Source organism: Lepidochelys kempii, chromosome 17, assembly GCF_965140265.1.
Source record: "Lepidochelys kempii isolate rLepKem1 chromosome 17, rLepKem1.hap2, whole genome shotgun sequence".
Classification (NCBI taxonomy): domain Eukaryota; kingdom Metazoa; phylum Chordata; order Testudines; family Cheloniidae; genus Lepidochelys; species Lepidochelys kempii.
In genome coordinates this window covers 19,010,731-19,036,826 of record NC_133272.1, presented here as the reverse complement: position 1 = coordinate 19,036,826, position 26,096 = coordinate 19,010,731, and positions in this window count along the sequence as shown.

Here is a 26,096-nt window from a genome sequence, read left to right as displayed (position 1 = left end):
ATGCGTTGGAGAGGTTTTAGTTGGGGGCTGAAGGTGATGGCTAGTGGCATTCTGTTATTATCTTTGTTGGGCCTGTCCTGTAGTAGGTAACTTCTGGGAACTCTTCTGGCTCTGTCAATCTGTTTCTTCACTTCAGCAGGTGGGTATTGTAGTTGTAAGAATGCTTGATAGAGATCTTGTAGGTGTTTGTCTCTGTCTGAGGGGTTGGAGCAAATGCAGTTGTATCGTAGAGCTTAGGCTGTAGACAATGGATCTTATGGTGTGGTCTGGGTGAAAGCTGGAGGCATGTAGGTAGCAATAGCGGTCAGTAGGTTTCCGGTATAGGGTGGTGTTTATGTGACCATCGCTTATTAGCACCATAGTGTCAAGGAAGTGGATCTCTTGTGTGGACTGGTCCAGGCTGAGGTTGATGGTGGGATGGAAATTGTTGAAATCATGGTGGAATTCCTCAAGGGCTTCTTTTCCATGGGTCCAGATGATGAAGATGTCATCAATGTAGCGCAAGTAGAGTAGGAGCATTAGGGGACGAGAGCTGAGGAAGCGTTGTTCTAAATCAGCCATAAAAATGTTGGTATACTGTGGGGCCATGCGGGTACCCATAGCAGTGCCGCTGATTTGAAGGTATACATTGTCCCCAGATGTAAAATAGTTATGGGTAAGGACAAAGTCACAAAGTTCAGCCACCAGGTTTGCCGTGACATTATCGGGGATACTGTTCCTGACGGCCTGTAGTCCATCTTTGTGTGGAATGTTGGTGTAGAGGGCTTCTACATCCATAGTAGCCAGGAGGGTGTTTTCAGGAAGATCACCGATGGATTGTAGTTTCCATCTCCGTTTGTGTAGAATAGGAAAAGCTTCCCAGCATGAAAGTACTGCTGTTCGCTAGTGACTAGTTTTGGGGGAACACTTGTGCTATATATTCAGAGTGTAAATCGGTTTCCATCCCAATTAACTGTCTTAGCACCAGGACTGGACTAAAATGAGAGGAGGCATCAAGCAGGCTCCATCCTTTTGTTGTTGTTTATCTCTCTCTGAGTCTTGGCCTCTCCCTGGGTGGGCTACATGTTAAACCAGTGGCTCTCAACCTTTCCAGGCTACTGTACTCCTTTCCGGTGTCTGATTTGTCTGGCATACCCCCAAGTTTCACCTCCCTTGCTTACAAAATCAGACCTAAAAATACAAAAGTGTCACAGCACGCTAGTACGGAAAAATTGCAAACTCTCGTTTTTACCATATAATTATAAAATAAATCAATTGGAATATAAATATTGTTCTTACATTTCAGTGTAGAGTATATCGAGCAGTCTAAAAAAGTCATTGTCTGTCTGACATTTTAGTTTGTACTGACTTTGCTAGTGCTTTTTATGTAGCCTGTTGTAAAACTAGGCAAATACCTAGATGAGTTGATGTACCCCCTTGAACACCTCTGCGAACCCCCAGGGGTACGCTGCTTGAGAACCATTATGTTAAACTATAAGGTGACACAGGGAGGGCTCAACGACAAAGTGGTCTCTAACTTTGACTGCTTGTTCAGGTACCTGTGGCCTGATTTCCAGTGGTGCTGAGCCCACTCAAATAGCCACGTCCAAACCCTTTGCAAGTTTGGGCCTGCCTGACCGTAGAAACAATAATAATGCTTTAATCCATACTGCTAGAGAACCTGGAGTCTTAAGAGCTTAAAACAGTTTTAAAATGTTAATTAAGCCTCAAACCCCCATGTGAGGTTGGTGAATATTATCCACACCTTACAGACTGAGAAACTGAGTCACACGGGTGAAGCAATTTGCTCATGGTCACCCAGGATGTGAATGGCTGAGTAAATGGATCCTTGGATTCCTGGCTCTGTTATACACACTCCCTTTAAATCAAAAATCTACACTTCTCCTGCTTTTTTTAAGCCAGTAGAAATATGTTTAACTGTGTAACGGTGGGCTCCCATACCGATGCAATTACAAAGGAGGTTGTTTGTCAGCAAACTTAGCTGCTCAGAAATTCCAATTGTAATCTTATTTTCAGAATCATTTCATGGTTTAGACATGGTAAGATATACTGCATATGTGATCTTTCAGGACAGCAAGTCAGGCAAATAGATGCAGTTTTTCCTCTTGGAGTAATGAAAATGGTGGTTACAGTAGCAAATTGTCTAGGAATAGTCCCACGTGTTTTTTTTTCTCCTCTCAAATAAACCAAGCGACTGTATCTCAACCCGTGTGCTGTGGAAACCTGTCATAGGCAGGTGGGGGATAATCAGAGATGGCAATTTACTCGCTGGATATAAAACTTTGATTTTTCCAGAGCATCTCAAACACATGGATTGGTGTTTTCACAGAATTAAAGAGTATAGGAACTGAATGATAGCCAATATCTGTCTATAAGGAACCTCCTTTCAAGTGCTGAAGGTTCTATACATCAAAGAAATGTAAAAGACCACAGGCTAACCTCAGTTGTAAACCAGAAGGGTGGCTGTAATGATATGGTAGAAAAGATCAACCAGAAGGCCTTTTCCTCATAGGTAACCAGACTGAGGTTTCTGTTACAATCAGAAAGTAACCAGAAAAAAATCTCTCCTGCATAATGTCCGTTGATCCCTGGGTGCAGAGCATGTCCCTTTCAAATGCATCCTTCTCTTCTCCCAAGAAAACTGCAAAAAATGTCTAGCCTAAATTGGGGAGCAAGTGGGGAAATCGGCAGGTGGCCTATCATGGCAAAAGAGGTGAAGTGGGGAGCTGGTTTGGATCCAGCCATCAAACATGCGCACAAAGGATAATCCAGGCTCATGCCACACACCAGTCCAGTGAGATAATTGGGGTTTCCAGACAACTATGGAGAGTAAATTGAAGGCCAATGCAAAGCAACTGGCAGACAAGCTAATGTCCCAGGACAGGGAGGAGCCGGGGGCAAGAACAGAATCAACAGGACTTACAAGTAAAGCTGAGTGAATAAGTGGATTTTTCGGTTCAGCCATCCTATCCCCCTCAAAACAAAACTGAAATTGTTTTTGTGGGGGTGGGGAGTTGGCAAGACAAAACACCAAAAAAAAAAAAATTATTATTTGGGTCAAACAATGTTTTGAATGTTGAATAAAAATGGACATTTTTGAGGTTTGAGTTTTTTTACCAAAATTATTTGTTGAAGTCACCACTTGTGACTGAAAGGAAACATTCCAACCGAGAAACTGGTTGTGATGGGAACCAGTCTACTGCCAGCAATGGTAACAAGAGAGACGAGGCTGCTCCAGAGACTGGAATACTTACAGGAATCTGTATGGTAGGGGGCTGAACGCCGGCTAGTCATCCATAGACCTGATGGTAAAGGCCATGCCACACAGGGCCATACAGCAAGAGCCTGATCTAACACCCACCGAAGCCTTTCCATCAATATAAATAGGTTTTGGATCAGGCCCTAAAATTGTGATTTATGGATCATTATCAGCTCCCACAACCTTTAGCACGCACTTCTCAATGCCTATAGAAAAGAATGTGGAGCGAGGAGCCCCCTGTCCGAGGGAGAAGCATTTAAGAAACAAATATGATGAATTGAAGAGGGCAGGTCTTGAGAACAAGGTGAGCTGGCAGCAGCTCCTGTGATCATTGTGAATAAAAAGCTGTTTAATTCTTAATCAGCTCTGCAGACTTCTGTTGCAGCCTGACACAAGCCAGAGTGGTCTGAGCAGGCTACATCCTGCTCAGAGGGCAGCTGAGTTTGTGGTGCTCTCTCCACAGCAGTGATTGCCCAAACTTCACCTGCATGTGTGAAAAAGGCCCATTGAAATTGTGTGTGTGTGGGGGGGGGATGTAATCCCCGATCATCTTGCAGTATAAAAAATTAATTCCTCCTCCTTTCCACCCCCCAAACGCCTGCCGTTCAGTTCCCCTGCTGTGCCCCGGATCCTCCATGTTTTAACACCTGTTAGGGAGTGTATTGTGTGACCTTAGGGTGTCGGCTCCAGCTGTGAAGAAAGCAGACACTGATATTTCTGACTGACGCAGGGGAAGAGTCTGGCCTCCCTGGCTGCACTGGTTTCTACACTGATCAGTGGGAGGATTTGCTCCCAACCCTTCTCAGCACTCTTGTTCTATACTGATGCCCAAGTGAATGCTGATCAATTGGATGCGGGGCCGGGGGAGGTGAGAGGGGCTCTCACTTGGGGATCAATAGAGTCTTATGATCAATCAAGTGACTTTGAGAGTTTCCATCTCACCTTTATTGTAATCCGGTGAGTGAACTAGGTGCTCTCAAGGGAGAATCTCTCCTACCGACCTCTGTTAGACAGGATGTTGTTATTCTCCCGCCGAGCCCCACTGAAAATACCAGCCTGAGAGTTTTCCTACACCGGGAGCTTTGTCAGGAGAGCGAGGGTGGTGCAGTGGTTAGGGTGCTAACCAGGGACTTGAGACCTGGGTTCAATTCCTTGCTCCCCCACTTGGGGCAAGTCTCTTGGGTTATGTCTACACGGCCTGCTGTAGCAGTGAGCCTCCTGCACTGGATAGAGCTGTATAGGTCACAGAATCATAGACTATCAGGGTTGGAAGGGACCTCAGGAGGTCATCTAGTCCAACCTCCTGCTTAAAGCAGGACCAATCCCCAGTTTTTGGCCCAGATCCCTAAATGGCCCCTCAAGGATTGAACTCTCAACCCTGGATTTAGCAGGCCAGTGCTCAAACCACTGAGCTCTCCCTCCCCGCCTGAGATGATGTGGCTCAGCCTGGTGCTCTGGCTTAAAAAAGCCACTGCCTGCACAGCTCTTTTGAGCATGGCAGTGGGAGCCCAAGTCTGTCGACCCAGGCTTAGACGGTCACTGCTGCTGGCTGTGTAGACGTTCTCTCTCTCTTTCCCTCTCTCTCTCTCTCTCTGCCTCAGTTCCCCATCTGTGCAAGGGGATATTAGCACGGCCCTACTTCCAGGGGGTGTGGAAGGATAAACACACTGACTGGCACGAGAGAGGGGCCAGAAGTACTTTACAGAAAGAAATCCTTGAGGGTAGCCAAGATCAAAAAGCACCTAGGTAAGTGAGAGAATGGGCAAAACTGGCCCCCTTTGTATTTTACTGGCAGGGGTAGCTTGTTTCATAGAGTTTAAGACCAGATGGGACCCGTAGATCATCCTAGTCTGACCTCCTGTATGGCACAGAACCTAAGTGCCACCTAGGTAACACTATAGTGAGACTCGCATTAGACCCAAGCATTTCAGTCCTCGGGAAACGAAACCATTGTGTGCCACAGGGAGAGGCGAAGACCACCAATGCTTGAGCCCCCTGCAATGGCAGGGAATTAATTAGACAAGATATGTCCAGATGACCCCAGAAGGTGATCTGTGCCCCATGCTGCAGAAGAAGGCGAACCATCCCCCCATCACTCCGTAGTCCCTGTCCATCTGACCTGGGGGTTCAACTCCTTCCTGACCCCAAAATCTGGCCATCAGTTTCACCCTGAGCATGTGAGCAAGACCCACCAGCTGGGCTTCTCTGCATCACCCCAAAGCACTGGGCCACCCTATCCACTGTCCCATCTCCTGCTGTGGCCAGTCTCTGCAGGAGATTTCCCCAACACTCAGCTGAATGACTCAGTGGTGCAAACATCCAACTGGTGACACCTAAGCTTTCTTGGAAACAGAGGTTCAAATCCCAGCAGGTTCAGGACAGAGCTTTGTCCTTCCAAGGTGGATAGATGGAGCAAATTGTTGTCTATTGAATAGGGGGGCCTTTTAATTAAAAAGAAAAAACAATCCAGATCTGCTGTGTGTGGGAAATAGAGCATCTCTGAGAAGCAGCAATCCTTAATGGGAACTTCAGGCCTGAGGTGCCTGTATTTCTAATTTGTAAAACGGGAATATACAGTCAACACCATCTCTTCTCCCTCAGGTACTGGAGGATAAGGTTTTGCACAGGTGTTTGAATCAAAATCTCCCCCGCACACGCACACATGCTGTCACAGAGGTTGGTCTCTGCCTTTCTAGCCCACGAAAGCTTATGCCCAAATAAATTTGTCTCTAAGATGCGACAAGGACTCCTCGTTGTTTTTGCTGATACAGACTAACACGGCTACCCCCTGAAACCTGTCACCATGCAGAGTTTGGGATTCTTCAGGATGGAAGGTGTGACATTAATCTGACATGTTATAAGGGATGCATATTTAAGGGTCTGATCCTGAGCTTTTCCCGCCTTCTTTAGTCTCAGCAAATGAGATCCAATGGCCCCTGACTAAAGAATCCACTACAGCCCTCCATTCTGTCAGTGTTTCCTTACTTTAATAAACCTAGGCAGAGAAATTGCCCAACCTACTCCTTGGGCAGCTTCTGCCTTCAAGTGTCTCTTCCCCCATTTAGATGACACGGGCCAGTTTGGTGTTTCAGTGGCTCTTCTGAGCTACAGAAGTCAGCAGCTGGTGTTGTGGTAACCTGCAGCAAGTTCTCTCAGTCAATGATTTCCTTTTTCCTCTTAGATAAACATTAGTGGGCTGTTACCTGTAGGGTGACCAGATAGCAAGTGTGAAAAATTGGGAGGGGGGTAGTAGGCACCTATATAAGAAAAAGCCCCGAATATCAGAACTTGTTCCTATAAAATTGGGATATCTGGTCAACCTAGTTAACTGTAATCTCACTTGCTGTCCCCAAAAACTCATCTCCTTGGCACTGTTCTTCACAGTTAGTCATGCTTAAGGGAACATTGCTGATGCTTCATCTCTCTGGACTTCAATCAGGTAGTGATGGCCTCTTTTACATATCTCACCAAGAGGCAAATCCATTTAAATCTGCTTCATGCATCTCAAAGAGGGGAAAATGGTGCAAGGCTCCACTCTAATTCTCAGATCACTTTCCCATCAGACACCCTATCTTAGATTATAGGAGGCATGATGTTCACACTGTCCTCTACAAATAACTGGGGGGGGGGGGGGGGATGGATAGATTTGCAGATCTAACACAGATCTTTGTGGTCCTAGCTCTGCCCTGACTCACTGAGTAACCTTGGGCTGGTGACTTCATCTCTCTGTGGCTGTTTGCCCCATCTCATAAACTGGGAATGATAATTATCAACCTCCAGGGATGAGGTGGCTCAGTTTGTTAACCCTTAGGTGATCAGAAATGCTCAAGCAGAGTATTCTTTGTTAAGGCAAGGCCCCTGCCCCAAGTGACTGATTAAGGAAGATGGACAAACACGCCCATAATGATTGGACCAAACACCTAATGCAAAGGGGCGGAGATGTGAGAGGGGTAGAGAACCATGCAACAAGGCTGGATGTAGGAGATGGCTGGGTGTGCGGGAAGTGGGAGGCAGTTCTAAGCAGAGAGATGAGCAGGGAAGAAGTCATGCAGGTGAGAGGAGGATGAAAGAAAAGGGGCTGGGAGGAGGAGGAGGAGAGGTAGTAAGAACAGAGGTGGAGACAGCTATGCAGTGTCCTGAAGGTTAGTAGATCTAAGCTACTGAAGGGGTTTGAGGGCTTGGCAAGAAGTAGCTGAGATGGGAGGAGAGGGCTAGCCTACGCTTTTCCTTACACATCAGGTTACTGGACCATCGCTGTTCCATTCAGTTAAGTGTGTTTGCTCACTGCACTGTGGCAGATGCTAGAGAACAGAATGTGATGCCCAGACTCAGTACTTCTGCAGAGCCTTACCGCTGAGGCTGTCTGAGAGTTTGGCACCTGCTAAGCTCTACAGTCACCCTGTGTGGGCTATTCTGGGTTCACTTGACCCCCAACCGTGGAGCACTGCAGGCATCTGTGTCTTTGATCACAGCAATACTTCACAACAGTTGAGGACAGGAAGTGAAGACTACCACACTCAATGAAACTGCAAGAGGGAAGTTAGGGAGGCGGAATGTGACTGCAGAAGTTGGATATTTTATGTCCATAGCGCACTCACAAATTAAAACCAAAACATAAAATACTCATGTTGAAAGGCTGTAATGTAAACACTATTTTATTTTGCAGAATTTAGAACCCTATCACACAAGAACCCAAAACCAGAGAGTGACAAAGCAGGCTGCTCCTTAAAACAGAGAGGCACCCCTTTGCTCCAGGCTGCTCTCTGCAAAGTGACTTGGATCACACATGCTTCCCTGGAGAGCCTCACGGACTGCAAGCAGGACCAGGAAACCGTTTACAAATTAAAGTGATAGCTTGTAATTTTAACCCAGTTTTTCCCATACACCATACAAGTCATTGGATTTGGCAATTTTTGCAAGAGTAGCGGTATTAAGAGTTCTCTAATGAACTCAGCTGTCACGTCCTTGCCCAGGCAGGGGCATTGGTTTGTTACTGGCACAGAGGAAAGTGCCTCATTCTGCAACACCTTGATTATCTCTGGAGGTTTCTCACCCAAGCAGGGACTCAGTCTAAGGTTGTTTAGCTTGTATGATGTGACCAGGCCACAGCACAAGTGGGAAAAGGCAGCTGCTGGAAACTGTGCACCCTTATAGGATACAACTGGCCAATGACTTTGTTCTGATGTTGTATAATGCTTCTAACTTGTGTTGCACTGGCTGATTGTGGTGTCAGTTAGGGTCCAATCCTGCAAGTTCTTCACATGCAGCTTTCCTACATGAGCCCTGTTGCAGAAGGGCTTGCAGGCTTGTGCTTTTTGGTATCCTGCACCAGACTGGCAGGCAGAGTTTCTGGGGAAGAGCCAAATGTTTCCACGCGTGCATCTGTTAAATCCCCCTCGTCTCTCTCCTCGTTCACCTCTGGACTCAGTTACCTTGCTCCAGACACAGCGACTTAAACCGTCCAAAGAAGGGCAGCCCGCTCTTGAAGGCCACTTGTAATACACTGGCTTAGTGTGCTTGATTGTCTCCCTCTAGTGGCTGGGCCCAGAAACTATAGCAGCCTGCTACTTACGCCCATATCGAGGAGGTCTCCTTTATTCAAGTGGTGGAAACCTCTGCTTTTTGATGCAGAAGGACCTGGGTTTGATCCCTGCTGATTACCATATCCGCATCCCATGCTGTGCACACCTTAACTGGGCCCATTGTCCTCCATGTCCAGCCAGTTACATTAGACCCCTGCTCCCTCCTGATCCCCATAACAGTTTGTGCCTGATGACCTTGGCTGTGAACTAGCTGGGCTCCTACCCGTTTAAATCCAACCACTGGCATTCCCTTAGTGACAAGGCTTTATTTTTAAAATGCTCTTTCTGTGTATCAGGTGTTTGGTTTTTTTTTTTAAATCCATTAAATATTAAACAAAACCATATTTGCCTTGACTAGGAGCCGCTTTTAAAAACACCGTCTATTCCAAAAATCCCAGATCCCCCCCTAGTTTTGAAAGCTTCTTCCACCTCTTCAACATCCCCAGGCCCTGGGGAGGCAGTAAAATGCAGCTAGAAGTGGAAAGGCCTTGTGTGCAAAATGCCTCTAAAATGAATCTGTGCGACTAACAATAGAAACTGTGACATTTCTGAACTCCATAACCTTTAGTGACTTCTGAGTGTGGCAGGGAGCTCAGTAACGTCATCTGCACAGAAAGCCCAAGAGCGTCTTGATTCTGGCCCCGTGCACTGATTGTAAGAAGGTACACCACTGTTGCAGCCTCCACTCCAGGGGAGTGGAGACATTTGATGCAGCCCCAAAAGTTGGACCTGTGTGAGGGCTGTACCAGCTGAGTTTGTCTCCTCCCCCGTGAGCTCTGCTGTATTGGAGGGGCCATGAAACCCAGTTCTCAGAGTGCTTAATACAGAGCCAGGAGGGGCTGGGCCAGCCAGGAGATGCACTTGTTCATTATTGCTTCCCAAGCAGCCTTTGCCAGCAGGGACCCAATTAAGACTCGAGGAAACTTAAAGGTGTAATCCCTCAGCAGAGCCCCTGGGGGGAACTCGGCAGCAATAATGCTAGCTGCCCTTCCCCCATTGGTGAATTTCCATCTCACTCCCATCAGTGGGGTAGAGCGGCTTGGGGGCGGGGAGGGGATTGCCAGAGGTCACAGACAGAGCCAAAGTGAAAAATTGAGCTGGATTGCGGATGCACTGTCCTATCAAAGCTGCTGCTCCCAGGTGATGATAGGAACTCCACCCACCGACCCACACTAAGCGCTGCCTCCCCAGGCATTTAGAGCTGATGGAAGCCCTTTGCAGAACACAGCTAGTTTCATAGGTCCTGCAAAACTTAGAAACGATGCTTATGTAATGCTGACAGACCCCGGTCGTCAGCGGGCGGGATCAAACCGGGGAACTCTGGAGCTTAGTGCATGAGCCTCTACCACATGAACTAAAAGCCAACTGGCTGTTTGCTAACGCTGTAGAGCAGACTCCTTTAACTCTCTCTGTAAGTGGTCTCGTTGCCATTAGATGGGACAGAACACCACACCCAGGAGGTGTGTGGGTTACACTTACATATTCCTGAGCACCACCGCCAGCTGTTCACATGTATACAGAGAGAGCAGGTGCTAGTAACAGCGGGTATCATTTACAACCCCCTGTGCCAACAGGGGTGGGCTTGGCCAACTAACATGTATGCGTGTGTGCGTGGTGCACCTTTCTCTACCACTGATTTCTCAAGTTTGTGGTGTGGGGGAGGGATCCGTCTCTAGTAGGATTCTAGCACAGCTGGAACCAGAAGATGCTGTTAAAACTTCCAAGATGCCTCTTTTAAATATTATAGAGTCTCTAAAGGCTCCTAGCTGGAAGGGCCAACATCCCTAGGTCTGATTTTTCCTTGTGTTTGGAAAACGGCAAGATTCCTTTTCCCAGGCAGGCTGCTGCGTACTGCTGCTCCCTAGAAAGCCAGCCAAAGATAAATATGCCCAACCTGTGGGCTGACACTATTAGGAAGTGGTTTCCATAGCAACAGCCACCTGAAAGGCCTCAGATCTTAGGCGATACATCTATAGCTGTAATAGAATAGACATGATTGGTTGCACAAATCTCTGTGTCTAGCTGGTGTAGATGGATGGAAGCAGAGGAACTCATTGCTTTGTTATCTGCAGCATTCTCAAGCAAGTGCCATACCCCATTGGGTCGTATTGGAGGTGGTGCAGACATGCCCTAGATGGCCCTCATTCACTGTAGGGACATGAATTCCTATATACTGGCAGAGCCCTGGATCCATATCCCTCCTTACTTGCAGAAAACTTTCTGTTCTGTAGGAGAGCTCCACGGTACCTGTGACAGTCTCGTTTTCCAGGACAACTGGCATTTTAAGGCTCCAGAGCTGTGTGTTGGCTCTTTACCACCAGCTGTCTCAACTGCAAAGCTGCATTATTCTAAATGTTCCTTACCCCCAGCGGATGACTTAAAGGCAGGACACAGCATCCAGGCCTCAGGGTTGCAATGTAGCAGGGGTTCTCTGAGCACCAGGTAGCAAGCTGCCTGGCTGACTAGTGCTGGGGCAGCAGCAGGTGAAGGGACTTGGTAAGGTTAGGGTGGACTCAAGATTCCCCGATTTCCTTTTACTGCATTGTGACATGAATCAAAGGCCCAGCAGTGGCAGGGAGTTGTGGGGCTCAGGTTCGGTCAGCTGGCTGCCTGCAAAGCTAGGGGGAATTAAAGGAGCAAAATTTTTATGGACCTTAATCTACTCCTATAGGTGCACAAGAAAAGCAACACCACCATACACTCTGGTTCTTACTGACCGATTCTTGTAGGAGGCATTGTATTTGTCACCTGTACCGAGTGACTGCTTGGGCTGTGTGGTTTTCATGAGGAGGGGGAGCACAGAGGATAGTTTTGCCACTTGGTGCTGCCATAATTTCTTGCGCATCCAACTTTGCTATGCTGCAGTGGCTTCTAAGACTGGAAAAAGTAAAATAATTACAGTAATTGGCCCCCAGTAAAATAATTTTTTACCAGTAATTTTTCATGAAAATGGTGCAATGTCAGCCTAGATCAGACTATTTGTGAAATAGAAAAACGAGCAATTCCGCAGCTGTCCATCTCCCATCTTTTTGATTGACACCTTCAGTCTCTGCACATTCCCCAGTTCAGTGTCCGCCCTTTCGCTTGAGCTCCTCTTTATCGCTAGGAAGGATCTGATTGAGAATGTGAAAGTGAAGTCTATAGACTGGACCAAAGCACAACTTAAGTTGTTCCCCAGTGGTACCAGCAATGCCTAGGAGAGCTCGTTCATCTACAGCAGGTGCTTTGTCTGATGGTTCTTGTAACAGTGGGTGGAGAGTTGCATTTTTCCCTTCTGATAAAGGCAGATTCCAGAACCTTGCCTCACTGAGCATCCCCTCAAACTGCATTACCACCTCACCCATACAGGTTAGGCTAGAGCAGTGGGCTGGGTGGGGAGAGCAGTCTGATCCTTGTCCAAACTCTTACACCTGGGAGTAATTCTGTTCTCAGTTGGAGGGAAGACAAAGCCACATCCTAGGACCAGAGTCTTGAGGGCTTACTGGCCCAAGTCAAACAGATTTGTGCTTGGATGGAAGGGGGGTTTGGGCTTGAAACGGAGTCTGAGCCTGGGCTTAAATTGCAGTATAGACGTACCCTCAGCGGAAAGTGCCACAACTATGGAATACAAACAGCAGAAATCAGGAATCTCTGTCAGCACCTCATTCAGGCTCCCTATAAGACATTAAAGACGGTCTAGTGGATAGAACACTGGTCTGGGACTCAGGAGACGGGGGTTCACAGATTTCTGATCTTGGAGAAGTCACCTTATCTATCCGGTGACTCCGTTCCCCATCTGTAAAATGGGACAGCATTTCCCTACCTCAAATGCATGTTGAGGATAAAAACTCATTAATGATCATGAGATGCTATGGTAATGAGAGACATCTAAGTATGTGGACCAATGGTGTTTTGACTTAGACTTTATAACAGGCACCTTGTTATGTGCAGAACCTTCAGAATTTCATCCTAGCAAACTGGTCCAGTGTCCAGGTTAACGGTGGAAATGCTGCTAGAGATCCCAGAGTTGTGGTCATTCAGGGTCAGATCACACAGCTTTTTCCTCCCCTCCCTTTACATTTAAGCACATTTCCACCCACACTCCAGCAGGTCTCCCCAAGCCATGACAGACATCCATTATATGACTCTGCTCCCTCTCGTTCCCAAGGAAGTCCAGGACACAAGTGGACGTGCACTGGCTTTATGGTAGGCAGAAGACCAGGAATGGGGAGACCTGAGTTCTATTCCCCTGTGTGCCACTGACGGGCTGTGTGATTTTGGGAAAGGCCTACTAGCCTAAGTAAAATGGCTTGGGCATGCTGGCCACTGTCAGAGGCAGGATACTGGACTGCATGGCCTCCATATCGAATATAGTTTGGCAATTCCTCTGTGGTGTCCAAGAGCTCATCTGAATTAGGCTTTCACTGCTGGGGGAGAAATAGTGATGAGCCCAAAACTCTAGCTGTGACAGGCTGAGAGGATAAAGTAGATACCACCTCCCTGGTTATTTTTAACCCATCGGCCAACAGCCTGTATGTGACTCGTCCCTGTGCTACGTTCAGTGACAGTCATTCTGGGTAACAGGCAATGTCAGATGAGTTCACAGTCAGCAATGCTTTATTGGGGCGAGGGTTCTGGCTGACTGTAGGTAAAGCCAGTGTAGCCTGGCGGGAAACAGGAACTCGCCTGTGAGTGGCAGGCTGGCACTTCCTGACTCTGCTGCCCTTGCACAGCGAGGGAGTGTCTTTGGGGTTTCAATAGAGGTCTGCTTCCTCCTTGAAGGAGATCTCCTCCCTGTGGCAAGTCTAGACGCTAGCTCACTAGTCTTGGGGAAAGGGCGAGTTGTGGTGCTCAGATTCATTTTGGTGTTACTTGGCAGCCCCCAGCTAAGGCCATGTTTTAGGATTCTCAAGCTCCAACTTCTCAACCGCCCTCCATGATGGCAACCTTCTACTTCGTTAACTACGTGTTACCAGGACAACTTAATGTGCAAGATCAACCCTGTCTCTGACACTTGTCTTAATGTTCAGTGCTAACAGCAATAAGTTCATAACAGCAACATGAATGTGATGGCGACACAGTTAAAGGCATCCGATGAAGTGAGCTGTAGCTCACGAAAGCTTTTGCTCAAATAAATTGGTTAGTCTCTAAGGTGCCACAAGTCCTCCTGTTCTTTTTGCGGATACAGACTAACACGGCTGCTACTCTGAAACTCAACAGTTAAACGGGTTGCTGCTAAAATCAGTAAAGCTCTGACTGTGTTAAATCGATTTGCCCCGATAGAGGGTACACTCAAAACTGGCGGGCCCTCTCATGGCTGTCCAGGGCGTAGCAGGCTCTCACCTCGCACCCTCTGCCAGCAGCTGCTCCCACCCTGTGGTGGTCTGTGTCATCTTGCGACTTGGCCTCCGGTCCAGTCACACATTAGTCCCACCACTTCTGGAGTACCAGAAAGTCCAACAGAGTCCAGCATCTTTACAAAAGGTCTTCACGGGGCCCAGAGTTGGGCCTGGTCTCCACATCATCCTCTCAGGGCTTTCAGTTGTCTCAGGGGCCTTCCCCAGTGGCTGGCGGGGGAACCCAGGCCCTCCCACTGCAATGGGCTCCAATTCAGGGGCCCAATAACCAGCAGCCAAGGTTTGCTCCATCCAATTCCCTGCTGCTGCCTCTCTGGACGACTTCCTCCCGTAGCCTGTCAGCAGGTCTCTCCTGCTGCCTAAGTTCACCCTTCTTTCTGGGCCAGGACTCACAGGGATCTCCCCTGGAATCCCTCAATAAAACTTAAACCAACTTCTTCCCTCCTTAGGCTTAGCCTTTCATCCCTCTGAGATTCCTCTACTGAAAGCCTCCCCTCTTCGGAAGTCCAGATCCTGTCTTTTTATCAGCGCCCCACCTGAACCAGAGCCTGCTCCATGTCTTCCCTGCCAGCCCTCTCTACTTAGGAGAGGAGCTCAGGGCCAACTTTCCCCCAGGCTTCCTCCTTGACCATACCAGTCTCTGTAGCCCAGTGCTTAATTTGTAATGAAAGAGGTGCCGGGGCTCAAGCAATTTTTTTACATTCATAGTGGATTCAGCCAGCCTCGAGGTGCCAGGGCTCAGTCCTCGCAAAAGTTAAACTCTGCTGTAGCCCAAGAGAGGAGCTGCAGCATTTCCCCCTCTCTCATGGAGCCTCCTTCTAATCTGTGCTTCCTCTCTTTATAGTCACCGCCCAGCTCCTTCCCCAGCTGGGCTCCATCTTTAATTAAGCCTGGACCACCCTCCAGGAGCAGCCAGGTGGGCTAATTGGCCTCTCAGGCCCACATTAACCCTTTCAGAGCTTGGAGGGGTAGAAACCATTCAAACCCCTCCCTCCTCTCCCCCAGCCAAACACAGACGGACATGGAAGAGACAGGAGAAGAGGGGAAAAGGAAAGAAAGATGGTGATTATGGCCAGGTTTGGTTGTAGAGTGGTTAAGTTAGGCCAACTGTGGCACCCTCTGTTGGGCAGGAGCACCCTTGTCCATGGACACTCCATCAGGGTGGAGGTTGGTTCAGTTTGACCGACAAAGTTTCCTTCTCTCTCTGGGGCAGCATGATATGGGCCAGCAGAGACCACCTCTAGGAGGGTTTGTTGTGAAAGCCCAAGAGACACTAGGACCTGAGCCTTGCTTGGCTAAATGCCCTTTAGACCCACTACCTGGAGTGGGGAGAAGGGACAGAAACCAACACACAGGGTTTTTCAATTCCTCTCTCTCTCCTTCCCCAAGCCCCTCAGGGTTTGTAACTCTCTTTCACCGTACTCTGCCATCGGCCCTCAAGGCATCTATGGAAGATTTCAGGAGTCCTCTGACTCAAAAATCTGTCAGATATCCGGGCCTTGAGTTGTCTGGAAAATGTCTATATTATGTAGAATCCAGGCACACCATATCGGTGACCCTTCTGCACCTATCAGCAGCAGCCCTAGTTCCCAAAACAAGCCGTCTCAGCCAGACTCCAGTCAAGGAAATAGTTTTCCCATAATTCCAAGGAAATTGTCCATAGTCCTCAAGCCATCCTGGTGTCTCTGCTAAAGGCAGATGGCGCTGGCAGATAGTTTCCATTGTCACAACAGTGTTACCCTCTTTCCCCCCTTCCCTCTTCGCTTTAATTCCTATTTCTAATGTAATTTTTCTACTCCTTAAGGTGTCAGGCTGCTTAAGCAAACTGGACAGCCTTATGGGTATGTCTACACTACACACTAATCCTGGGTCTTGACTCAGGTTTGAGCCCAAGCCCTCCTTCCATTCATACACAAATCTGCCTGGCTTGGATCAGCAAGCACACAGGTCCTAGGACCTTACTGGGGGATGGGTTGAAGCCTGAGTCTTATTGTGACTTGGGTCCACGCCCTGTCATTTGCAGTGTGGATGCAGGTCAAGCCACAGCACCAAGTCAGAAGATCTCTGTAGCACAGTGTGGATGCATTAGCAGGGCTGTGAGACTCAGTCCAGCAACTGTAAACCAAAGTTTCCAATCCAGAGTGGATGCTAAAGCATGGGCTTGGCAATGCCAAGTCCACAAACCTCAGTCCTACAGACCGAGGTTTACAATGCAGTGTAGACATACCGTAAATGGCCTCTCATCTCTTGGGCTTAGACAGAGTCAACGGATAATCTTTTACACAAATCGCAGCACATCACTCCTCAAGTTCTGAGTGGGAGGTTTAATTTAGGGAGAACTAGCTTGGAAAGTGCTTCCCATGCTTTGTCCCCCGGGGTTATTTCCCCACAGCTTGCTGTACTGACCCCATAGAAAGGATTAGAATAGTTGAAAAACAGGAAAGCAATTTTTCCAAAAATGTCAGTCACAAAAAGGGTTCAAAATTAAAAAAATTTTGTCATAACTTTTGCCAAAAGTGGAAATCATTATTGATATTTTTGGTGTACTGGGAAATAGATGCTGTCTCATGGAAATGTTTTGTTACCAAAATCCAGTTCCTATCATTTCAAAAACTTTAATTGAAAACATCACAGAAAATTTGGCCTAAAATGGAAAATTTTGATACTGTAACTTTTTGGAAAATGTCATTGTTTGTATAAAGGGAAACAAGTTCTTGTGTGAAAAAGCATGACCAGGTTAGAACTAGTACATGCTAAACTAGTGTCAAGCTATCATTTCAACAGGCCAGACGGGCCTTCTTCTGTATCTGCTATTGGACCCCAGTTATCCTGCCGGGCAAAATTGGTTTCTAAAGCCACGTCTTGTCTGTTGAGCCTCAGAGCACCAAAATCTGAACACTATCACGCCTGAGCATGTAATGAATACTGTACTGTGGGGTGAGGTGTAATACAAGTACCTAGATAGGCCAGGCGATGCTCGCTTCAAGAAGGAGAAGCCTGTCGGTTGTGTTTATCCCAAATGGAACTGGCAGTGCTGCAGTTGTGACAAACTGTGTGGTGGTTTGTGAAGCGGAGATCTCCGCTAACTGATGCTAAACTTAAGGGATGCGTGAAACAGGGCCAGTTTGAACACAAGGGAGGTAAAAGGCTAGTTTAGCCTTGCGCGACTAAATCACATACCCTTCCTTCACTGAGGCTCTGAGTCTGCAATGCACCAAAGTCCCGTTGACGTCAACACGTGCTTTGCTGAATCAGGACCCTAGTGAATTCCTGAGACACAGCTGAGTTTCATTTGCACATGGTATTCCTGGCTTCCTGTCTTAAACCCTTGTAGAGAGTCACTGGCTCGGTAAAACAGCTGCCTCATTACTCTCCGGGGTCACCAGCATCTCAGCAGCAGAGGGAGTTGCTGTGTATGTATATCCTTCAGGCTGGAAGTTAGTGGTAGTTTGATTTCTGTCAGTCTTCTTCCATGCTCCTCAGGCCGAGCAAGTGCTGTGCCCTGTGAGAAGCAAGCACTCGCTCTTGCTCGGTAGCACTCCCCTCTGAAGGGAGCAGGAGGAGGAGGGTTCAGTCTGTCAGAAGATCGGGTTGAAGGGTTGGAAATCTGTAGGGCGGGCCAATGTGCTGGTGCATTCTCCGTTCCTACTGGGATGACTCGTGGCTGGAGCGCACCACGCCTCTACGGAGCCAGTAGCAATCTGGGGGCACCGCGGCGCAGAGGCAAGGGCTGAAAACGCTTCCATTGCTGGGCCCGATAGCTGCCAGCGCTGGTGGGTCCCAGTAACAAGTCTAAAGTGGAAGGGCATTCCATGTGGGCAGGCAGGAAAAGGACTGGCTGCAAACACCCAAGGTGCAGTGGCTTAAGTGTTACAGCTCAGAGTGGGCAATAGCAGGTCTTATCTGGGCCCTTGTGGGGGATTGGGGGGGCAGTCCATTCAAGGGTTAGGGTTCTCCAGGCCTAGGGTACGCTCTCCCGTCCCGTCCTGTATTCAAAGCAGATAGGAACCTGTGGGTTTCCAGGGCAGGATCTTTTAGTGGTGTATCTTTCCTTGGGGGCTCTCTGCAATGGCTCCCTGCCCATTCTCTGCTGCTTCCCCACCTAGATCTGCTGCATACTGCAATATCCGACACTCGCACCCTGTTTCACACACACTTCCCTATCTCCTGCTGAAGCCTGCCCTGTCCTCATCTCCTGGGGCGTTCTCCCAGCATCTGGCTTCCCTATTGCTCCTGGCTTGCCGTGCCCCGGCTGCCCTGCCAGGTCACTTCCTGGATCAGGGTTTTCCCAGAGTTTCTGACCCTTCAACCCCACCCAAGGAAGGGGATGTGCAGTGGGGAGGGGGTTGATGGGAATAGTCGTTCCCTGCTGAGCAAAGCCATCACCTTGGTTAAGTTTGATCACCCTCCCCAGCGTGCACTGTCTCATCACTGCCTCTGGACATTACCTTCCTCCTCTCCTTAGAGCCAGTGGAGATTTTGTCTTCTCTAAACTGCCAGGCACTTTGCTCCTAGGAAGGGAATTTGCAAAGCAAAATTGCTCTAGGCTGAAACGGAGGGACTATGTGGATATTCGAGTGCTATGGCACCAAGCTCCCATCTCCAATCTGCACCCACCCACCCTGCCTCTGCCCTCCGGCCCTCGGAAGTTTAGGAGCCTTTTGTCTTACAGCAGAATCAATGCAGAGGTTGAAGAATCCCACTGAGAGATCCGGAAAAGGGCGAGCATTGATGTTTCTCTAATTAAAAGGTCGCTCGCAAATCATGGTTGCAGCCTCTCTTAGCAGCACTAATGGATGGGGGGCGGTGGCGAGATGCACATGTAGAAAGAGAGAATTCGCAACAACCCCATCAGGGAAACAGTAGCTGAGTAACTAGCTGCCAATCAATGCCTGTGTTTTCCTGAATGATTCCCCCAGCTGATTTTCTTTTTCCAATTGCACTCCAGCAACAGGGGAGGCCTGTAATAAACCAGGACAACTTCTCCATTCACGGCTAATGGGGCTGCTGCTGCACAAGTAAGAGAACAGGACGAGGCCTTGGCAGTGATGGCTCCCCAAGGCACAGCTTGTCTGATTTGTTTAAAAGCTGCAGGGGGAGAAAAGCCGCTCATTGCTAAGAGCATTTCCAAGGGTCTGAGCTGGACTCTTGCGTCACTGAGTTAAAGCAAGAACAAGCCACCAAAAATCCATCTAAAGACCGTTTAAAGCTGAGCTGTTCTCGATTTTCATGGGGGGTTGTGAAACACTGGTGATACAGCACGCAAATCTAGCTCCTCAGCCCGGCATTGGGAGAGAAGAGAAAGAGAGATTTTTTCCCCCCCCTGTGGTGTTGAGCGACCACCACTTCTGCAAACCACAGCGTAGGTGTCTCCAGATGGGCATCCAAAATTGGTGGCGACTTGGGAGAAGAACATGGCCTTAACTTCAGAATTGTATAACCTCAGTGTCTGTAAATCCACACGTAGGTGGGGGGAAGGATGCTTATGCATGGGGTAGTACTTTGGAAGTCTGAGATCTGCAGATGGAGCATGCAGTACTAGAAGGGCAAAATAATGCTATATAAATTGCATTGTTAGATTTTGCAATCTACGGGTGATTTAGGCCAGCTTTTTCAAAGAGCTCTGCATGTTGGGTGCTGAGCTCTTTTTGAACCTCTTGTCCCAGTTTATGGGTGCTGAGTACCTGTAAATATGGCCCTTGGAGGCTATCCTAATGAGGCCAAAGATTCTGTTCTCACCTTGCTGAGGGATTTGGGTCCCATGCATGGTCCCAGTTAATGTAGCTGGCACACTCTCTCCATAACAAGAAAAGGAGGACTTGTGGCACCTTAGAGACTAACCAATTTATTTGAGCATGAGCTTTCGTGAGCTACAGCTGTAGCTCACGAAAGCTCATGCTCAAATAAATTGGTTAGTCTCTAAGGTGCCACAAGTCCTCCTTTTCTTTTTGCAAATACAGACTGACACGGCTGTTACTCTGAAATCTCTCCATAACAAAAACTTCTTTTGTTCTTTGCTGGCTGGCGAGAATTTCCCGGGACCATCTCTTCTGTTTTTTATGTTGCACTAAAATATTTATTTCCAACATGGCGAATTGCACACCTGCAATTTCCATTGGTCCAATCCCAAGCCGTCACTTCACAGCCCTCTCTTTTCTTTAGATGTTTTAATGACACTGGCTCCTCTCACGATGACGGCTGCCCCATTCACTCGCATTGCTTTGGGCTAGGCTGCAGCCCTCCACTCAGCAAGAATGGCGGTTGCCACGATCTATATTTTAGGGAAGCTTCTGCTATATTATTAATCTTTATGATCTGGTATAAAGTATAGGATTAAGCAATGAAATGATGATTTTTAGCCTAACCCCTCATTAAATTTTCATTCTATAAGCTCTTGGCAACATGTTCAAACCAATCCATGTTTAGGCACTTAAAAATAAAATCAGCCTCACTCCTAAAAGGTGCTGAGCAAACAAAAAATCCTCCCTACTTCAGTGGGAGTCACAAATGTTCAGGGCCTTTTCATAATCAGGCCGCTTTCATTTAGGTGCCTAACTATGGATTTAGGAGCCAAGGTAGCCAGGTTTGAGCATGTTGGCCAGTGCCTTTAGCTGAACCACTGAGGGCTGTGAATCCATTGGACCTCCTACAGGAAACATGACCAGGCCTGATGGGAGACCTCAAGCAAATCTAGGGTGGTGTAGAATGTGGTATATTTAGGGTTGTAAAGGGTGTTCTTCCTTAACAATTAGTACTGGACTAATGCCACAGCATGTCTGGGAAGCAGGGAGGTTGTGCTGCTGGAGATGTTGCCAGGCATGGCAACTTAGAACGTGTGGCTTGACTATTGAGGGTAATTACAGCTGCCACCTAAAATGCCCCGAGGACTGTGTTTCCCATTGGATGTGGCACCCTTCTCCCCCAGCCCTCAACTGCTGTGATGCACAGTGTCAAACAGCTGGTGCATTTCGGTGGTGGGTGAGGCGATCCCCATGTATTCTATTGTGCCATTGGGATACTTTTGAGGTCAAAGGTCCTATATACCCAAATCCTTATTTAGGGTCCCCAGGTGGAGGGAACTCTAGGACCCAGCACTGTGCATGTTTCTAGGTGTAAAACTGCACACAGTAAGATTGGGCTCTTGTGGCTGCATCCTAGAGAACAGCCACAGAGCTTGGCAGCTTCTGAGTAAAGGAATTGATCAGCAATGGGTATGTGGTTACAGTGAAGGATTATGAATTGGGTGTGGGGAGGGTGCACGGGGCTTGTATATTTTTATGCTTTGCTCTGTGCCCGTATGGACCAGTGTTTACATAACTGAGGGTTGGCGTAGCCACATCACCTCTGTGGGGGCCTTAGTACTTACCCCAGAATTTCCCTTTTCATATTTTAAGTAACTTGCAAACCTACCTTTACATGTGAGCCGCTGAAATGCTCTCTCAGGTCTGCAGCCAGGTGGACACAATAGCTCAGAGAGGTGTGAACTGCCCCATTCATCTCTGTGTGGTTTTAACTCTGGAACTTAACCTTGTCCATTGACATGGTAGCACAACCTATTACCCAGCTGTCGTTAGGAACAGAAACAAAAGGAAAAGGAGGACTTGTGGCACCTTAGAAACTAACAAATTTATCTGAGCATAAGGTTTCGTGAGCTACAGCTCACTTCATCCGATGCATCCGATGAAGTGAGCTGAAGCTCACGAAAGCTTATGCTCAAATAAATTGGTTAGTCTCTAAGGTGCCACAAGTCCTCCTCTTCTTTTTGCGAATACAGACTAACACGGCTGCTACTCTGAAACCAATGATAATAGGGTTAGTCTTGGAAGAGGGGGGCCTGGGAGGCTGTGGAAGCAGACTGGCTGTGTTAGGTGGTATTTATCCCTACCTGTCCTTGGTGGGGTGTGTGTGGAAGTAATGAGGCAGTTGAGGGGTTGCCCAACCATTGTCTCCCAACCACCCAGGAAAATGAAACACAAAACTTAATCTTCACACAGTGTCATAAAACTTTGGGAAACCATTTGTCCGCTGCACCCAGACTGCTGAGCACCCTTCCCCACTGGGTGCTAAATCCTTTGCAGTGTCAGGTGCTGGTGAAGGTCCTTTTGCATTGAGCGAAACTGGCCCTTGCGTTCACCAGGCCGTCGCACCCTGCCATGGCTCCGGTCACCCTAACTGTTTTTTCCAAGCAGCAGGAGTGTTTACAGGAACAGAAGAGCCGGAGTTTCCACATTGTTTCTCGTTTACTTTTAACTGCCTTAATGAGAACAGATTTGGGGGGGGGGGGAGGGAGGTAAATATTTCTCCACTTCCTCTCTGAGCTGGAAAAGTCTGTGAGGCCCATCTCCAGGGAAACACCGTAAATAACACTGCGAAAACTTGTTCCATATGCTGCAGTAGCTTTCAGCTCTTTCTTGCCATCAAATGTCAAACACAATAGCTATTACCAGCCAGCACCTCCCAAGAGAGCAGTGCTGGGGTCTTTATGTAGGGAGATGACTGCAGGGTGTCAAAGGGATCTGCTTGCTGACTGGAGTGCTAGCTGATTTCCTCTCACTCCCCTCCAAATCGCTGTGTTTTGTGAATAACCTCCCAACATGACAAATGGCAATGAATCTCTCTTATGGTGATATCTCCCAGGTGTCTAATCCTGCTGACGGGCATAGTGCAAGGCCCACAGAAAACATCAAAGCTGAATACAGAGCCTAAAAACTGGACAGTGATGTACATTGAGGTAGCCAAATCTAAGACTTCAGTCCCTGAAGTTCCCCACTGCAGCTGCTCAGGATTGGTGCTGCAGTCTCTGCTAACCTCGAAATCCTTTGACCTGGTGCTCAGCATCAGAGCTATTTGCTATTGCATACACTGGCTGACTGACTTTACGTCTCAGTCCTACATCTGATTTGACTTTCTTTGCTCAATTTATTAGAGACCCAGGGTGCATTCTATACTGCCAACAGCCCAAATGGATCTCTTTAAAATTGGCCCCACTCTGCAAATCTGGATCCTATCATACTGGGTAAGCTATGGGGATCTTCCATTAATTAAGCAAAACAGCTTTCATGATAAGCAGTTTAGAGGTACTAGCAACCAAAATTGTCAAAGACACTCTCACTCCCCCAGTGCATGGGGAATTCTGTGCTATCCATTAGAGCTGGTTTAATTTTTTTTTGGTCAAAACAGTTTTCTGTTGGAAAATGCCATTTCGATTAAACAGTTTTTTTTTCTTCTTGAAATCACACAGAATTTGCTGAAGTTTTGTTTTTGAAAAAAAAGTTGGAAAAAAAAACAAATTTGAAAATGTCAGATTGTCCATTGTCGACATTTGAGGAATGGAATGTCGGATTTAATTTTTTGTTTCAAAACAACTTCATTCAGAAATTTATTTTATGGGAAAAAATTAAATGGTTGAGATGGAAACATTTAAAATTGATCAATTTTTAAAAATCCAAATGAAACTTTTTTCAGAATTTCACTGTGTGAAAATTTTCCTTCCCCCTCTAGGACGTCTCCATTTTTCATGAGATGGAGAATCCATTTTCCAGCCTGCTCAGTTATCCATTTCTCTCATTAACCAGGGCTCTGACACAAGGGTGTATTAGTCCTAGATTATCCCATCATTCAGCCTCACAGAGCCTTGGTAAATGTGGGAACACAGGGTAACGGTAGCAGACACAGTTGCTGGATTTACTAATATGACTTTCGGAAGAGCCAAGTCTCTATTCGCCTGGAAGAGTCGAATTTTCCATCTACTGACCAAGCGTTGCAGGAAAGGGTAATGGAAGCAGCGGGTTGTCTCGCATGGTCTCTCTGTCCCAGTGGAAGAGCTCTGTGGCAGGTCTAAAATGGCTTTACACCAAACCTATAGGAGCGAGTCAGCTGCCTGTCTTTCACTGCTGTGGGGCCAAAGGGTTTTTTAATCTCTGGTTTTGGCACAATGGGGTTGTCTGTCTGATCTGTGACTGCGTTGGTTAAAGCCTGCATGGCGGAGGGGTGTGGACCCACCTCGCAGGAGTCAAGAGGACGTTGAAAACTCAGTCCCACCGAGGTAGGGTGTCTGGCCAAACTATGCACCTAAAGCCTCCTCACCAGAATTTCTCTCTCTGTTGGGTCCCTAGTTGTTGCCTCACAAACACACACCAGCAATTCAAGCAATTCTGCTGCTGGGCTTTATTCATTCCACCCCCTTTTCCTGGCCCCACATCCTGCAGGCTTTTCATGGCCTTTCCTGGGCACAGCCCACAGTTATCCCCAAAGAGTCAATCCAAAATGCTGCCCTCCCATTATGGGATAACCATAGTCTTCTCAGGGGTCACATAACTGCCCCTCCATGTGTCCCCCTGGCCCCTCTGCACTTCACCACTGGTTAGAGCTTGGGTCTCTGCCCTCCCAGGGTCAGCCTTCACTCTGGCGGGGTTTATGGTACCTTCCTGCCTACTCCAGGCTTACCATCTTCCTACGGGGCCTTGTGCTGCTTCCTCCAGCTACAGCTTATGGTAAAGCCTTTCTCCAGGCCCTTCGCCCAGCTCACTCCAAGCTGCCTTTTAACTCCCTATGGGTTCCCTCCTACCTGAGTTCTCCACTCTGTTTATGGAGTCATCTCTGATCCTCACCTGCAGCTGGGGTCAGTCGTTATCATTAAGTCTCCCTATCACATTCAGCTGGGGGGACAGCTGCCAGATCACAGGTAAGGCTGAGCCCAACCTGTCGCTCCCTTATTCCTCCCCCCCCCCCATACTTCCTCCCAAATTGTGCTGAAAATGGTTATCCCAGGGGTGTAGGCATGGTGACCAGAATTCAGCTCCCATTAGATCTAGGGGTAGTGTGTCCAGAACATAGATTTGGAGCCGTGATCCTGGTTGGTGCATTTAGATGCTACTGTAATAGAAATCCTACTGTTACGGCAGGTGACTGTAGCTTGACCTGTGGGACAGAGACTTATAAGTTCTTTTTCTTAGCATGTGAACAAATTTTCTGTCTTTGTATTGTTGCTAAGTTTGTTAAGGAGTGGTCCTTTGGGAGAAGCTGTATCAGACAGCAGAGTTTATTCTCTGCTTTATTCTCAGTAGTTGGAGGCAATTCTAATATTGTAAACCCCCCCCCCCAAATCATGAGATTAATTTAATAATTGTGGGGTGTTGTTTTTTTACATGGCTTTTAAATTTGTTTTCTCAGTACAGAGTATTTTCCTGAAAACCAGGCAATAGTGTGGGGGCTGAGATTTCTGGAAGAGGGGAGTGCTTTCATGCTGTTTAACAGGAGTAGGTCTTTATCCACTGTGTGGGTCCTGCCACTAGAGGGCAACATAATTAGCTCATATGCACAAAGCTGGTACCATACAATAGACTGCACATTGTTAGGGATATCCGACCATGTCTACTTCAGCAGGACTCAGTGCTGGCAATGGCCAGGGGACAAGAGTGTTTAGCACTTGATGTGAAATGCGGCTCCGTTTCCTTGTGTCGTCCTGCGACAGCTGGGTGCATGAATCGTCAACACACAACCTGTTTCTTATTCAGTAGCTAATGAGCCTCTTCCTTTCCCAGTGCTTTCCATTCTAACCCTATACTCCTCTGGGTACATCAGGAGGATGCTAAAGTTTTTGTTCTCAAAATACCTAGACCCAATTACTCCTGCAGAACATGCCTGGAATCATTCATCTTTTAAAAGGCACAGAAACCGGCAATAAACTAAGACCAAGGCTAAGCTTTCAGGGGTGATCACTCTGAGTTGTTAGATTCTGCGGGCGCATGATGACTTTGCGTAGCATCAACAGCCTGCTAGGGGCTTTATGCACTGATAAAGTGACAAGGACCATGCCCCGAGAGAGCTTAGAATGAGCAAGTTAAACACATGAATGGTTATTCCCCCCAGAATTCTTTTTTTTTTTTTTAAGTAAGACCAGGCATAAAAAACTTGAGC